Raw genomic sequence first — 13,877 nt, 5'->3', positions numbered from 1 at the left:
CAGGGAGCAGATTCAGGCTGACCTGGACAGGTTGGATCAATGGGCAGAGAGAAATAGGATGCAATTTAATAAAGATAAATGTAAGGTACTCCACCTGGGAAAGAAGGATCCCCAGCACACCTATAGGTTGGGGAGTGTTCTTCTCAGCAGCTCGGAGGCAGAGAGGGATCTTGGAGTCATAATTGACTCCAAGATGAACATTAGCCGGCAGTGTAACGAGGTCATCAACAAGGCCAATCGCACCTTGTCATGCATTAGCAGGTGCATGACTAATAGAACAAAGGAAGTGATGCTTCCTGTCTATGCAGCACTGGTCAGGCCACAGTTAGACTACTGTGTCCAGTTCTGGGCACCACACTTCAAGAGGGGCGTGGGGAATCTCGAGAGGGTCCAGAGGAGGGCTACTCACATGATTAGTGGCCTTTATGATAGACCCTACGGGGGGAGGTTGAGAAAGCTGAATCTCTTCAGCCTTCACAAGAGACAGCTGAGGGGAGATCTTGTGGCCACCTATAAATTTATTAGGGGAGGTCAACGGGGAATAGGGGAAGCACTGTTTACTAAGGCACCCCAGGGAGTGACTAGGAATAATGGGTGTAAACTAATTGAGAGGGGATTTAGGTTAGATATTAGGAAGAAATTTTTCATAGTAAGGGTGGCCAGGATCTGGAATGGGCTTCCAAGAGAGGTGGTGCTATCACCTAGCTTGGAGGTCTTCAAGAGGAGGCTAGATAGTCACCTGGCTGGGGTCATGTGACCTCAGTCCTCTTTCCTGCCAGGGGAAGGGGGTTGGACACAATGATCCATTGTGGTCCCTTCTGACTCTAAAATCTATGAATCTATGAATAGATTTTGAAGATGCTCAGGAAAGTTTTGCAGCTAAATTGTCTGAAGATTCCATAACGAGGCTTTAGCTTTGAATTCAATGGGTGTGTCTACACGAGATACTACATTGGCGTAGCAATGAGCTACGGTGATGTAGCTTGTAACTACAGCAACATGGCATTGGTGGGCATGAATCGTTATGGAAACAACCCATACAGCGCCGGGACCACACAATACCAGCACACATGGATCTGGCCTATACTCCCCCACCCAGCCCCACATGCTGGGATCAGGCTCTGGGGTTTGCCACTGCTTCTGCCCAGCCCTGTGCACTGGGATCAGACTGCACCGTCCTGTGTACCCTATCTAGTGTGCAGGGCCCAAATTCTTGGATCTGTGGGAAGCCCTGTGGGCAAAATGGCATGACCCTGGGGGCCAGATATGGCCCAGAGGCCAAGGGTTGAGCACCCCTGTTCTAGAACACCCCTGTTCAGAGCCTGGAATGGAACATTAGGCTCTTGACTACTATTGTGTGGATCTAGATTCTAACCCTGCTCGGATCTTTCTCTCGTGTACATACTCCACTTTTTATTCTCTCTCACTCTCTCTTTCCCAGATTGCTGTCTATCCACAAATCTATGTTAATACAACATTATTCAGGTTGTCAAGTACTCAGAAGTTTGACAATACCATAATTAAAGATTGCATTTGGAATTTTGATTCATCTCCCTCAGGAGCGTGCACTACAGTAGTGTTTTCTTACATGCTCATAATCAGGCAATCATAATCATAATCATGCCCAAAGGATCCCTGCTTAATTCAGTGCACAGAATGAGCAGCATTCAATTAATGAATTGCTATTCAGTGCTTTGTTTTATTCTTATCATTCAATATGTTGTCATAGGCATCATGTATTAGATACTAGTCAAACCCCTGAAGACAGAATTTTTATGTTTTTCATGAGCTTTTTATTGCTTCGGTTTCTTAGTGTTTCATAAGTATGAATTAATTTTATTATGAATTTATGTTTTCAGCCATCCCAAGAAAGCAGAGAGTAGGATTATCCCTATTTTACATTTGGGTAACAGAATCTTAGAGAGATTAAGGCCTGATATTTCAAAGCATGAGGTATTATATAGCACTTGGCATGTTCAAAGTAGAACTCTACTGACTTCTGTAGCAGCTGCAAAACAGGCTGCAGGGCTTCAAGTCAGGCATCAGAAAATAAACTAAACTTTTCATGTGTACCTTAAGTGCTGTGATAGTAAGACAAAAAAGGCAGGGACTAAATCAAATTATCCAAGGTAGCATTTAACTGCCCTAATCATGGGACTATTCTAGCCACTGCTTCTTTTCCTGTATGCCTTCCAACTTCTCCAGACAACTCTGGTTTCATCTAGAACTGGTCGAACCCATATACTGAATGAGGCAGGGGGTCCTGTGGGAAAAACAGCTTGTGAATGTGAAACTAAAGACTCTCATGATGTACGGGACTGTGTTATGATTGCTCAGTCAACTTTGATTCTGGCACTTCCCTAATTCTTGAGTTCTTGACTTTATAACTTTAATAGCATTCTTCTATATTTTTCTATATTGTGCATGCAATATGTAATATATATCAGTATTTACATTTTTTACACTGGAATAATCCTCCTTTCCACCCACTGCCCTTTCTCCCAATTCAGTTATGAAGCACATAGCAAACAAACATATGTTATATCTGGGACAAATTATTGCAGAATAAATTCCATTTAGATGTAAATAATTCGTTCTATAACAGCATAGCCAAAAAAAGAGTCATTCAGATGGGTTAAAGCCAATTATCTTTCTCCAGATCTTTAAGGAATTATTGCCTTCAGCATTTTACTTGTATTATATCAAAAAGAAGGCATTAACTAGTTGCCAAAAATGACAAAATAAATTATAATTTCATCCCATGAATGGGTCACAAGGCTGATAAAACCAGGTCTCAGGATACTGTAGAGAGTAGGAGTAAAACAGATTGGAATTTTAAGTTACAAAATAACAGTTGCATTGTAAATTGACAGGGATTTTGCAAAGATTTGTCATTTTAAAATAGACTCTTAAAAATGATTTGCCTTTTATAAAATAGAACCATGATTGTACCTGAAACAGTTAGCAGATAGCTCCACTCCACTCAGTCTGTATAATGCTGGCAATGTTTTGGAATAGCACCTACTGCATATAGCTACCCTGAGAGAGATGTTCCTCTGTTGATTATGGACCCTGGTCTCATATCTACTGGTCTACAATGCTGATGTAAATTACACTGGAGTAAATGTGTCTAGGCCCTGGGCATTATTATATACATTCCTGGTAAAAACAGTCTAGCACATGATGTAACAGCCAGAAGATATTTCTTAGAGAAAAGTTCAGCGATGAACACCTTAGATTTTTGGTGCTGGTTTCTAATGGATGCTGTACAGGCTGAATTTTTGTTTGTGTTGATTAATTTACTGCACAATATGCAGGACAGCAGGAGTTTGTCTGTATGTTGCATGCTTGTGTGGCTATATATCCATGCATCAATTCCTACAGTTCCTGTAAAATAAAACCCCTATCGTTTTCAGTTGGAGTTTTTCTGCATAAGGAATGCAAGGTAAGGAGAGTATATCTAACTACAGCTACTGTGTTTTCAGCCATGTGAGATTATGGGAAAGGGCCAATTAACTTAAAAGCTTGGGTTTTCAGACTTAAAAATAGAGCTCTACTCCTGAATCTAGGAAATGGCTAAGATTTGTAGGAAAGTTATTAGAAGCTAGACCATAATTTAATATTGTATGTTCTCATTATTTGTATTCCCATACAAGTAAAATTAAATGTATGCTGCTAAAATACAAGGGATAAAACAAATAATTTGAGAGATTTACATTGCAGAACAACTTTCATTTACAATTTCCCTCATCACATTACTGTAGTCCTGGCCCTGAAAAGAGGTTATACACAGCAAATGATTGTGCATGTATGGTATTATATCAATGTCATTGATGAACATAATGAGATGCTATCATGATATAAGGGTCAGGGATTGCAATTCCCTCTGCACAGTTGTTATGATTGACATTCAAAGAGCCAGACTGGCATGCAGGATTCAACTAATTAATGCAAAGAAAGACTCTACAGTAATGGGACTATGAGAAATATCTAAGGGCCAAGAGAAAGCAGGGAAAAGTGTTAATTATCATAGAATTATACACTCATAGACATGGAAAGGACCTCAAGGATGATTCAGTCCAATTCTTAAATGTCAAAGAAACATCAATATCCACATAGAGCGACATGGCCTCTATGCATAGAAGACGGCTTAGAATCCCTTTTATTTACCATGAAAGTATGGATCACTCCTGCTTGAAACAACACTCTACACATTCTAGCTGGCATAGCATTATACTATCCACTGTGACTCGGGGTTGGAAAGGTTGTTTGAAGACAATATCAGTATACCAGATTTTCAAAAGTTGCTTACAAAAGATAAGACCATAACAATAGACCACTTCTGCCCAAACATACACATGCAAATTTGTATCTGAAAATGAGCATGCATGAATGCAAAATCAGTAAACATGATCCTGATTGTTTATTTGTAGGTGAATATGGGTTTGTGTAGCTGCTGTTGGGGATCACAGGTTATGTAGGCACAGGTGTATATCCTCCAGTTGCCAGTACAAATCAACAGACAATGATATAATGGTAAGAATTTGGTAGATATTCATATTCTTTTCCACAAGAAAAACTTTCATAGTGGACATCACAATTTTAATTTTGTTTTCCTTATGGATTTGAATGACATCTTTCTCTTTTATGTGTTTTTTTTCAGACCTTTGGCACATGATTTTATTGCTTTCCCAGAATTGTTTTCTTTTCATTATAATAGGTTAATTTCTTCCATAAGTATTGTCTTTTTCTGCACTTAAAAACATTTTGTATCTAAAATAATGTATAACATGACATGGAAAATATGTGAGCTGTGTTTTACTAATTTCATACCCTCTCTCACCTCATCCCCCAGCAGCAGGTTGAGAATTTGTATCTATTGAATTCTGTCTTTTCCAGTTTGGTTCCCCTTGGCTGACGTCCAGGAAACTTCATGAGTATGTGTTTAGGTAAAAGTAGACAAAAGTATACCGTTGGGAGGAATGAAGCTGTGGTTTAGTTGTAAACCTGAATGTTTAGAGAGAAGGAAAGTGAAAATAACAGTGTAGTTTTATTTGACTCTTTAGAATCATCCTCTAATTGTCTCGATGAAAGTATCATTCATATAACATTTGCTCAAATTTGCTTTAAACCTTCTATTGCCTTAAAAGCTCTTAGCAGTGAAGATGGTGAAGATAGTGGCATCCTTCAGTCTGTGAGAGATGGTCGAACCACTTAGCAGTGGATCATAGGAAAGTGGTTCATAGGAACATTGTAAAAAATGTTCAGCAGCAAGGTGAGAGTGCAAACAATATATATTGAATTTAACGATCTAATTATTATCTATGAAATGTTTTGCTGGTGAGGATTGTGGTGTGATGGTAGTGATACACTATGGGCAGGAAGCGGGGTATCAAATTTTTGACAGAGAAATGTAATTTCAACAGAAAGCTGCTTTAAACTCTCGGCTACAGTCTCAAAACATGTTCCAAACATGTCACCTGTCCTCTGAGACTTCAAATCCTTGTCTACATTTATCTTTAAGAGTGCCTCTTAACTGCAGCTGAAACACTCACTGGAGAATTATGCTTTTATTCTGCTTCCTTTCACCTTTCCCAACATACTCAGAATTAAGTAGCGTCAGCTTTAATTAGCCATTCAGAAGCTGATTGGCACTCTCTCTTTCCAGCTAGTATCTAATGTCATTATACTTTCCTTTTCTTATTATTGAGATAACACATTCTCACAGGCACATTCATTCATGGAGAACTTGAAAGTGAACTCATGTTCTCTTTTTTACGAGTTATTATTAGTATTACTGCAGCCCCAAGAGCTCTAACCATGGTCCAGATTCCCATTGTGCTAGATGCTGTGCACAGAAAATGAGTTCAGAATCTAAAACTAATACAAGGGACAACAGACAGATAGCAACAGACAGGGAAGTACACACAGGCCATGAGACATCATTAGGCATCATGGTAAGCAGTAATCCAGTACTGCCTAACCACTGTCAAACTTTTCAGAAGCTTCACAGTAATGGGAGTTTTAAGGAGGAACTGCAAGAGGACCATGAGGTTGCCTTGTGGAAGTTTACAGAAAGCTGTGCAGGGACAGAAGAAAGCATGAATGATAATATGGATAAGTCATAAAGGGGCTTGAAAGTGCAAATAGATGGCCATTATCTGACACAACAGAAAAAAGGGAGCCAGTGGAGATAGGTAACATAGCTAAAGTAACAGACAATGGAAACTATCTTTGTAGCAGCATTCTGAGTTGGTGTGAGTTAGACACAACTGTATTTGTCAAGGCCAAAAAAAGGTTGTTGCAGTAATTGCAGTGAAGTACTCAAGCCTAGGGAGATTTTTAGTTACATGGATGGATAAAAAAAAAATGTACCTCCAGCTGGTATATAGAAGGATTTAAACATTGTTTGGATGTGAAGACCTAAAGTGAGGCTGGAGGATGATACAAAAGTTATTTTTGGACTGCTTGGTTAGTATGCTGATGCTGTCTACAGTGGTTGAGATAATGGTGAAAGAAAAGAAGGATAACAGAGCATTTGGGCTAGGTTGGCCATCATAGAGGACAGTCCGGTTGTCCTCTGTCCTCTATTGATATAAAGCTGGACTCCTTTATGGCCTCTATTTTTCTCTTGAAGAGAAAAATAGAGGACATATAGGCATCGAGTTTTGTATCAATAGAGGACAGAAGACAGAGTAGCAGAAAACTAGAATGTCCTCTATGATGGCCACCCTAATCTGGGCACACAAGGCAGTGGCAATGTCTAGGGAGAGTGACAACTTCCAGCTTCTGGTGCTGACAGCGCAGATGTGCAGATGTCACTTTTCTGCCCTCCCCCTCCAAGTTGGAGCCTGGGGCTGCTGCCTTGGTCACCCCACATTAGTTATATGACTATAAAAGACAATCTAAATGTCTAAATTATTAGGCCTGTGCAAAGTGTCTAGTATTCGCTTTGGATTCAGATTCGGCCGATTCGGGGGACTATGATTCAATTCAGTAATTCGAATCACTGTCCTGAATTGATTTGGCTGAATCTCTGAATCACCCAGGCCACATCCCCAACCCACTCTCCCAGCCCTGGCAATGGCTGCCCTGTCCGCCTCAGCTCCCGGCACTTTGAAAAAAAAAGCCCCAACTCACAGGGTGCTGCCGGGTGGGAAGCAATCCCCACTGCCCCCCACTCCCCCATGCTGCATGGGGGGGCTCTGCATGAGCCCCGCAACCCCAGCCCCCATGTCTCCCCCTACCCCCTACCCATGGCTGCCCTGCCCACCCCAGCTCTGGCCCTTTAAGAACCCCCCCCCAAAACCCCAGACTCACAGGTTCCTGCCCGGTGGGGGGTGATCCCTGCTGCCCCGTGCCATGTGGGGGGGCTCTTCCATGAGTGCCCCAAAGCCTTGAGGCTACTACAGGAACTGGTGAGTTTGGGGTTTTTTCAGGTTTTGTTTTCTTAAAGGGCCAGAGCTGGGGCGGGTGGGGCAGCCATGGGGAGGGTTGGGGGGCTCGTGCCAGAGCCCCCCATACAGCATGGGGCATTGGGGGGCAGCAGGGATTGACACCTGTCCAGCAGCATCCAGTGAGTGGGGGCTTTTTTTTAAAGCACCGGGAGTGGGCGGGGCAGGCATGGGGGGCGCCTGGAGGAGCAAGCAGGGGATGGGGCCTGGCAGGGGTACCCCCATTGTCCCCTCCCCCCTCCTCCAGCCCTCCTCCTCCTCCTACTTACCAACTCTGAGTCCTGCTTCAGCTCCCTGCTGCAGCAGGTGGGGACTGCCCAAATAATCCAAGTTCTCCGAAACTTTTCTGAAGATTCGGACAGCTTCGAATCAATTCGGACCTTTTTATTGGTCCCCTGATTCGATTTGGATTTGGATATTCGGCCACTGAATTGAGCCGAACCCCCTCTGAATCTAATTACCACCTGAAGCTTCGCACAGCACTATAAATTATCTACCCACCATCAATTTCTTTTAGTTTGGATATAATCAAATTAAAATTATTTAGCAAGGAAAAGATCTAGCTTCCAATCAAAGCTTTTCTCATGGCACAGCAAATTTTTATGACAAAGTTCTAACCACCCACAGTCATGACAAATGTGCATTTACCCTGAACAATCCTATACTTTTTGTCCCTTTGCTACCTCTCTAATGTCAAGTTTCTGGTAGACATGCCAGAAAGGTAACAAGAAGGTTATTTGAAACAAACCCAGTCTAATTTACCTGAATAGATTTTCTCTTCTCCAGTTGATAGCACTTCTGATGTGGAATGACATGACTGCTAAATCATCCTGCTGATTTATCAGCTCAGTACAGGCTCTTACTGATGCTGCAAGACTGCTTTTGCTTTTGAATTCCTCAAGAATTTAAGACACTTGTAAGCTGCATTTTTTACATTCAGCATGTAACAGAACTGTTCTGATTCACAATGTGCTATACACATTAGCTTTTTGGCCAAAGATACAAGCTCACTATGCTTTGTTTTGCATTGAATAAATGCTTTTACAGTTTAAATATGCCCTTATCTAATTCATAGGGTTACTTCTGCCCAGCCAAGACTATTGCACTTAACAGTAACAGGTGGTTTTATTTCACTTCAAACATTTTTTTCATTATTTTGAACTTTGTTTCCCATTAGTGCAGAGCTGAAGAGGGCAGAAAGAAGGCAGAAGAAATGTGTGCTCATTGTGTATTCTTAGACATACTCTCTTTAGGACTCTCCTGGATATTGCTCCCTGTATCAATGAAACAAGATCAGGACATTTGGACCTCCAAGTACCAAAATGTACTGGTTTGTTTCTGGAACGCCCTTCGTTGTTTAATTATTAATTACATCTACAGTATTACAGTTTCCATGCAGAAGATTTACAGGCTTTATGTACAAATTTTACTTTACTTTCAAATTCTGCTCCCTCTGATGTAGAACACAATGACCATTTCACACCAGTAATACTATAGTTTTTAAAAATGGAGGAATGACTTTCCTATCCAAAGCTGCAGGAGACGTTTAGGTTAATAGATTGTAATTGTTTGAGTTGACATTTGGCCTTGGCCAGGATTACTGGCTTTGGATAAAAGTGGCATAGGCTCTTTAAATATAAATAGCCAGGTACATGATTTCAGGCTTCCTCAGAACTAGGCAAAGTCCAGCAGTGTTACCTCGTGTTAACACAATCTATCAGTTCAGTATTGACTCAAAGGGAACTGTGCCACCCAATGAGTCAACAATAGGTCTTCCTGTTGCATATTCTTACCATATTTATATGAATCCAAGATAAATCCCTTCCCCCCCCTTCCCCCCATTCAACATGGGGGGAAACAAGCCTCATTTTGGATTTGACTACCAACTTGGGGCAGGTGGTTGCTCAGGCTCTTGCCCTGGCCTCAGCCCTGGCTATTGGCCTAGGCTTGGCGCTGGAGCTGCTGCCTGCCTTGGGTTAGGGCTAAGCCGAGAGCTGCCTCTGCTGCTGCTGCTTGGAGTCACAGCCATGGAGACAGCAGCAGCTGTGGTGAGTCTGGGGCAGGAGCCATTGGCTAGGGTCACAGATTGGGTAGCAGCACAGGTTGGGAAATAGGTGGCAGTGCAAGTGTAGCATGGGTCAGGGGGCTGAGTGGCATCATAGGTCAGGAAACAGGTAGGCAAGGCAGGCAGAAGGAGGGAAAAGTTGTAGGGGAGACAGGTGGCAGGGCCACAGACACAGAGGGGGCAAATGGTAGAGGAGCAAGGTACAGAGGCAGGCTGCATGTTCCTGCCTCCTCTCCTCTCCTCTCCTCTCCCCTTCCCCGCCCCCCCCCCCCCCCCAGCACCGGGGGGGGGAGGGGGGATCCTCTTAAATTTGAGGTTGGCTTGGATTTGGGTAAATATGTTATTATTTTGAAGTCTTCCTTGTGGGTAAAGATCAGACCCATCTGTGACATCACAGCTCAAGGTGATATGGCTGTAGGTGATAAAGTATGCCATGAATATTTCTAAAAATCCAGTATGATTCCAAGGTGATGCTTCCATATGTAGTACTTCAGCTTGATAAAGCCACTCAACAGGTAACTAGCAATCTTGACCAATCCTTGTACTTTACCTACAGTAGAAAACTGAACTAAAGAAGTATCCAACATTGTTAGGTAACTTTGGGAGGGGAAGTGGGTACAGATGTGATTGCTGTATATAAAAGATTAAAGATGTGATATAAAACCACATCAATGACTGGTACAAAATGCTTTATCCTTTTGTAATTTTTAGTGCATTCAGTTGATACAGACCTAAAAGAACACATTCACTGGTTACCTGGTTAGCACTGTGCAGTTCAGTCTGGCAAACAAACCAACCTGTTCTAATCGTTGTTTGCCTAGAAAAGGAATGCCAGGTATAACCTGGTTCATTCTCTCTTTTACTGCATAACTGACTCTTACCGGGTGGTGGTTCTTGAACTGTGATGAACGTGGAATATTTTATGATGTGCCCCCAGAATGGAGTTTAAGAACTGAACGGGTGGGAATGTCACAGGGAAAGTAGGAAGAGGACATAGGCATAATTCGTGAGAGGATCTTTATTGATAAGATTCCTCTTTACCTCTGATATCAAATTGAAATGAATCAGGGAAAGCACAGAAGTGACATGAATAAATTCTATCTGTATTAATTTAGCAGGGAGAAAAAAACATGTATGCAGGTAATCAAACTGACAGAAATGAAATTTTAACAGTTTATCTGAGAGTCCTATGATGAGGTCAATAATTTCTTTTGCTAGTTTTGTGCAAAAGCCATATGCTTGGTAGTTCTATTTTTCTTGTTTTTTCTCCTTAAGAGTTATGATTTTAGAAGCTATATTTTCAACTTTCTGCCTATGGTTTTAACCCCTAAAATCCCCCTTGATTGTATTACTATGAGTATGAAGAGAACCACTACCCCTTTAAGTATCAGACTGAAAATATACTGCTCTAGGTTCCAGTCTGGGTTGTTGTAACTAACTGGGCATGCCTACACTGCATTAAGGAATGCAGTGGAAGAAAGAAAGAGGAAGAAATGCAGAAAACATAGAAAAAGCAAAGCTGTGTCTAGAACAGATTTTCTAGAGAAGAAGACACCCACACCATGGGCTGAGTATTGAACCCTATCTATCCATCTGTGTAGAACAGGGGTATCAAAGATGTGGCCCACAGGCAGCATTCCCTCTAAGCTGCATGGCATTCGCAGCTACACAGGTGCTCTCATGCCGCAATTCCAGGAGCGCCTGCATGGCCATGCATGCCATGTAGCTTATAGGGAATGCTGCCCACAGGCCACATCTGGTCAGCGGAGCCTCCTCATCTGGCCCTCTCCTGTCTGAGTTGATCCACAGGCCACACAGCAAGTGCCAGGCCAGCCTGATGTGCAGGGCCTAGAATGTGCACCTCATGCAGGGCCTGCTCTAGCTAGTCTGGGACCTGTGCTGCCCATGAGTGCCACATGTAGCCTGGGTCCTGAACTGGCTGGAGTGGGTGCTGTGTGTGGCACACTCCTTGACTGCCCAGGTGAGGGGTGCGACATGTTTAGGGTGATCATGCAGATCATACATCCCAGATTGGCTGTGACCATCCCAGATTTTGGAGGCCAATCCTGGTTAGCTGGTGAAAACTAAAATGAGCATCCCAGGCTTGGGGCAGGGAGGCAGAACTGCAGGAGCTGTGAAACTGGAATCCCTAGCAGACTGTAAAGTTGCCCTAAAACATTACCTTGATTAGTGGAATGACTATTAAAAAGGGGATTGTTAAAACCTGTGAAAAAATCAATGGGTCATTAACTGGCCATTGACTCCTTAGCTGCCTGAACAGTAATACCAGTGATACCCTGCCCCCCACCTCTGCCTGCAGCAGTTGAGGGTGCAGGGTTGGTCAGTGTCCCAGCTTTCACATTGTCCCATATGGTCTCTAGGGGTGTGCAAAATGGGCTGTATTCGATTCAGATTCAGCCTGAATCGGGGACAGTGATTCAGTTCGTTGATTTGGATCACTGTCCCCGATTTGATTCGGTCGAATCCAAATCTGAAGATTTGATGCTGACTCGGAGAATCAGCAATTCGGCCATAGACACAACTTTAAATGTTTTTTCTACCTTGAGGTACCAGGCGTGGCTTGTGAACACTGAGATGCTGAGCTGGATGGAGCATCCCACGGGAGTGGGGGGGAAAAACAGTGTGGGCAGTCCAATGTGCTCGGTGGTGAACCCAGAAGTGGACTGGAAGTACTTCCAGTCTGCTTCCAGGTCCGCCGGGGAGTGTGCTGGGCCCCCCCATGCTCAGCGATCGGTCATGGGGGGACCCTGGGTGCTCTCCCCAGACCCAGGACGCACCAGTCATTGAGCCGAGGGGGGGTGCGGGGGCCCCCACTGTGTGCTCCCAGGCAGACCCATAGTGGACTGGAAGTGCTTCTGGTCCACTTCTGGGTCTGCTGACAAAAGCCCTGGGGAGCCCCCCATGCTCCTGTGGGACACTCCATCCACTCCAGCATTGCAGCATTCATGAGCCGCCTCCTACCTTGAGGTATGTGGAAAAAACATACAAAGCTGGGTTTATGTCTGAATCGCTGAATCTTTCCCAATCTCTCCAAATCGATTTGGAGGGTTCTGATTTGATTCGGAGAGATTAAAGGGTCTCCTGATTTGATTCAGATTCAGAGTTTTGGCCACCGAATTGGGCCAAATCTCCACCGAATCATTGACTAAAGCTTCACACAGCCCTAATGGTCACCCTACATGTGCAGCACAGATCCCTGACTGGTCAGGGCTGGCATTGTGTGGGGCACGAGTTCTGTAGCAGGCACTGTGTGTGCTGGATCGGGCATGTTAGGGGAGTGGAGCTGTGGGCTCAATCTGGTCTGTGGACTGGCCCTATGTCACTCATGGCCCATGAGGCCAGTTATATTTGACACCCCTGGTGTAGAAGGACTGTGTTTTGATAAAATTGCTAACTTTGAAGGCATGTGAATTAGCAATGCCTTGCTTAAGGCACAGCTAATAACAATGTCTGCAGATGTGTAATGTAGGCTACATCTGTGTAGACTTCTCAGAAGGGACTTTTGTTTTAGTTGGCTTGTGTTACTATTATTTTAAAAACACTGAGATTATAAAAAACGTCCCCCTCATTAATCTAGTTTCCTTTGGTGTGTTTAAGCATGCTGCAACATAGAATACCTGATAAAATCATTAGGATTATTTATTTCACAGAGTTGTGGTGCCTTTACATGAGTGAATGGCACCAAGCCAGGTTCTGCTCAGAACGTTAGTGTTTCAGTGCGCACAGTCAGGAAAACAAATTAGGTAGGAGAGACATTTGTTAAAACATGTAACTAAACGCACTTTGGTTTATGAGTTAAGCACTTTTATGAAAGGCAAATTCATTTCAAAGTGAAGTGAAGTACTATGTACTTTCAGTTAGTTCACTTAGTAAAATTGACCAAATGTATTAAAAATTGGGTAATCTTTATTTTTTAAATTCTCTAGAGGCAGTGCTTTCTTTTATGAATACCCCACTACAATACAAATGGGAGGAGAATAGTTTTTAAAACATATTTGGACAGGTTGGGCAATTTAAACTTTTCATGCATTCCCAGAACCACATGCAAACAGGCAGCCTAACTGCAGAGTCCAGATGCTAAACTCTTCTGTAACTGGTGTTCAGCCTGTAATTTATTTATTTTTTAAATTAATTGATCCTTATTGGCTTTATATTGCTATCTTGTCTGTTAGCCATATCTTGTTCCTCAAAGTGCCCCTTTGTCTTTCTTAAGTGTGTTTGCAGGACTAGGAACACCCAAATTGACTCCTGAGTATTATACTGGTCTTGTATTTTTAAAAGACAACTGAAGTGATTTCTCTGTTGTAAAATTATAAGCATTAAAATTATAACCAAAT

This window comes from Alligator sinensis, unplaced genomic scaffold (assembly GCF_000455745.1).
Source record: "Alligator sinensis unplaced genomic scaffold, ASM45574v1 scaffold262_1, whole genome shotgun sequence".
Taxonomy (NCBI): domain Eukaryota; kingdom Metazoa; phylum Chordata; order Crocodylia; family Alligatoridae; genus Alligator; species Alligator sinensis.
This window is presented reverse-complemented; position numbering follows the sequence as displayed.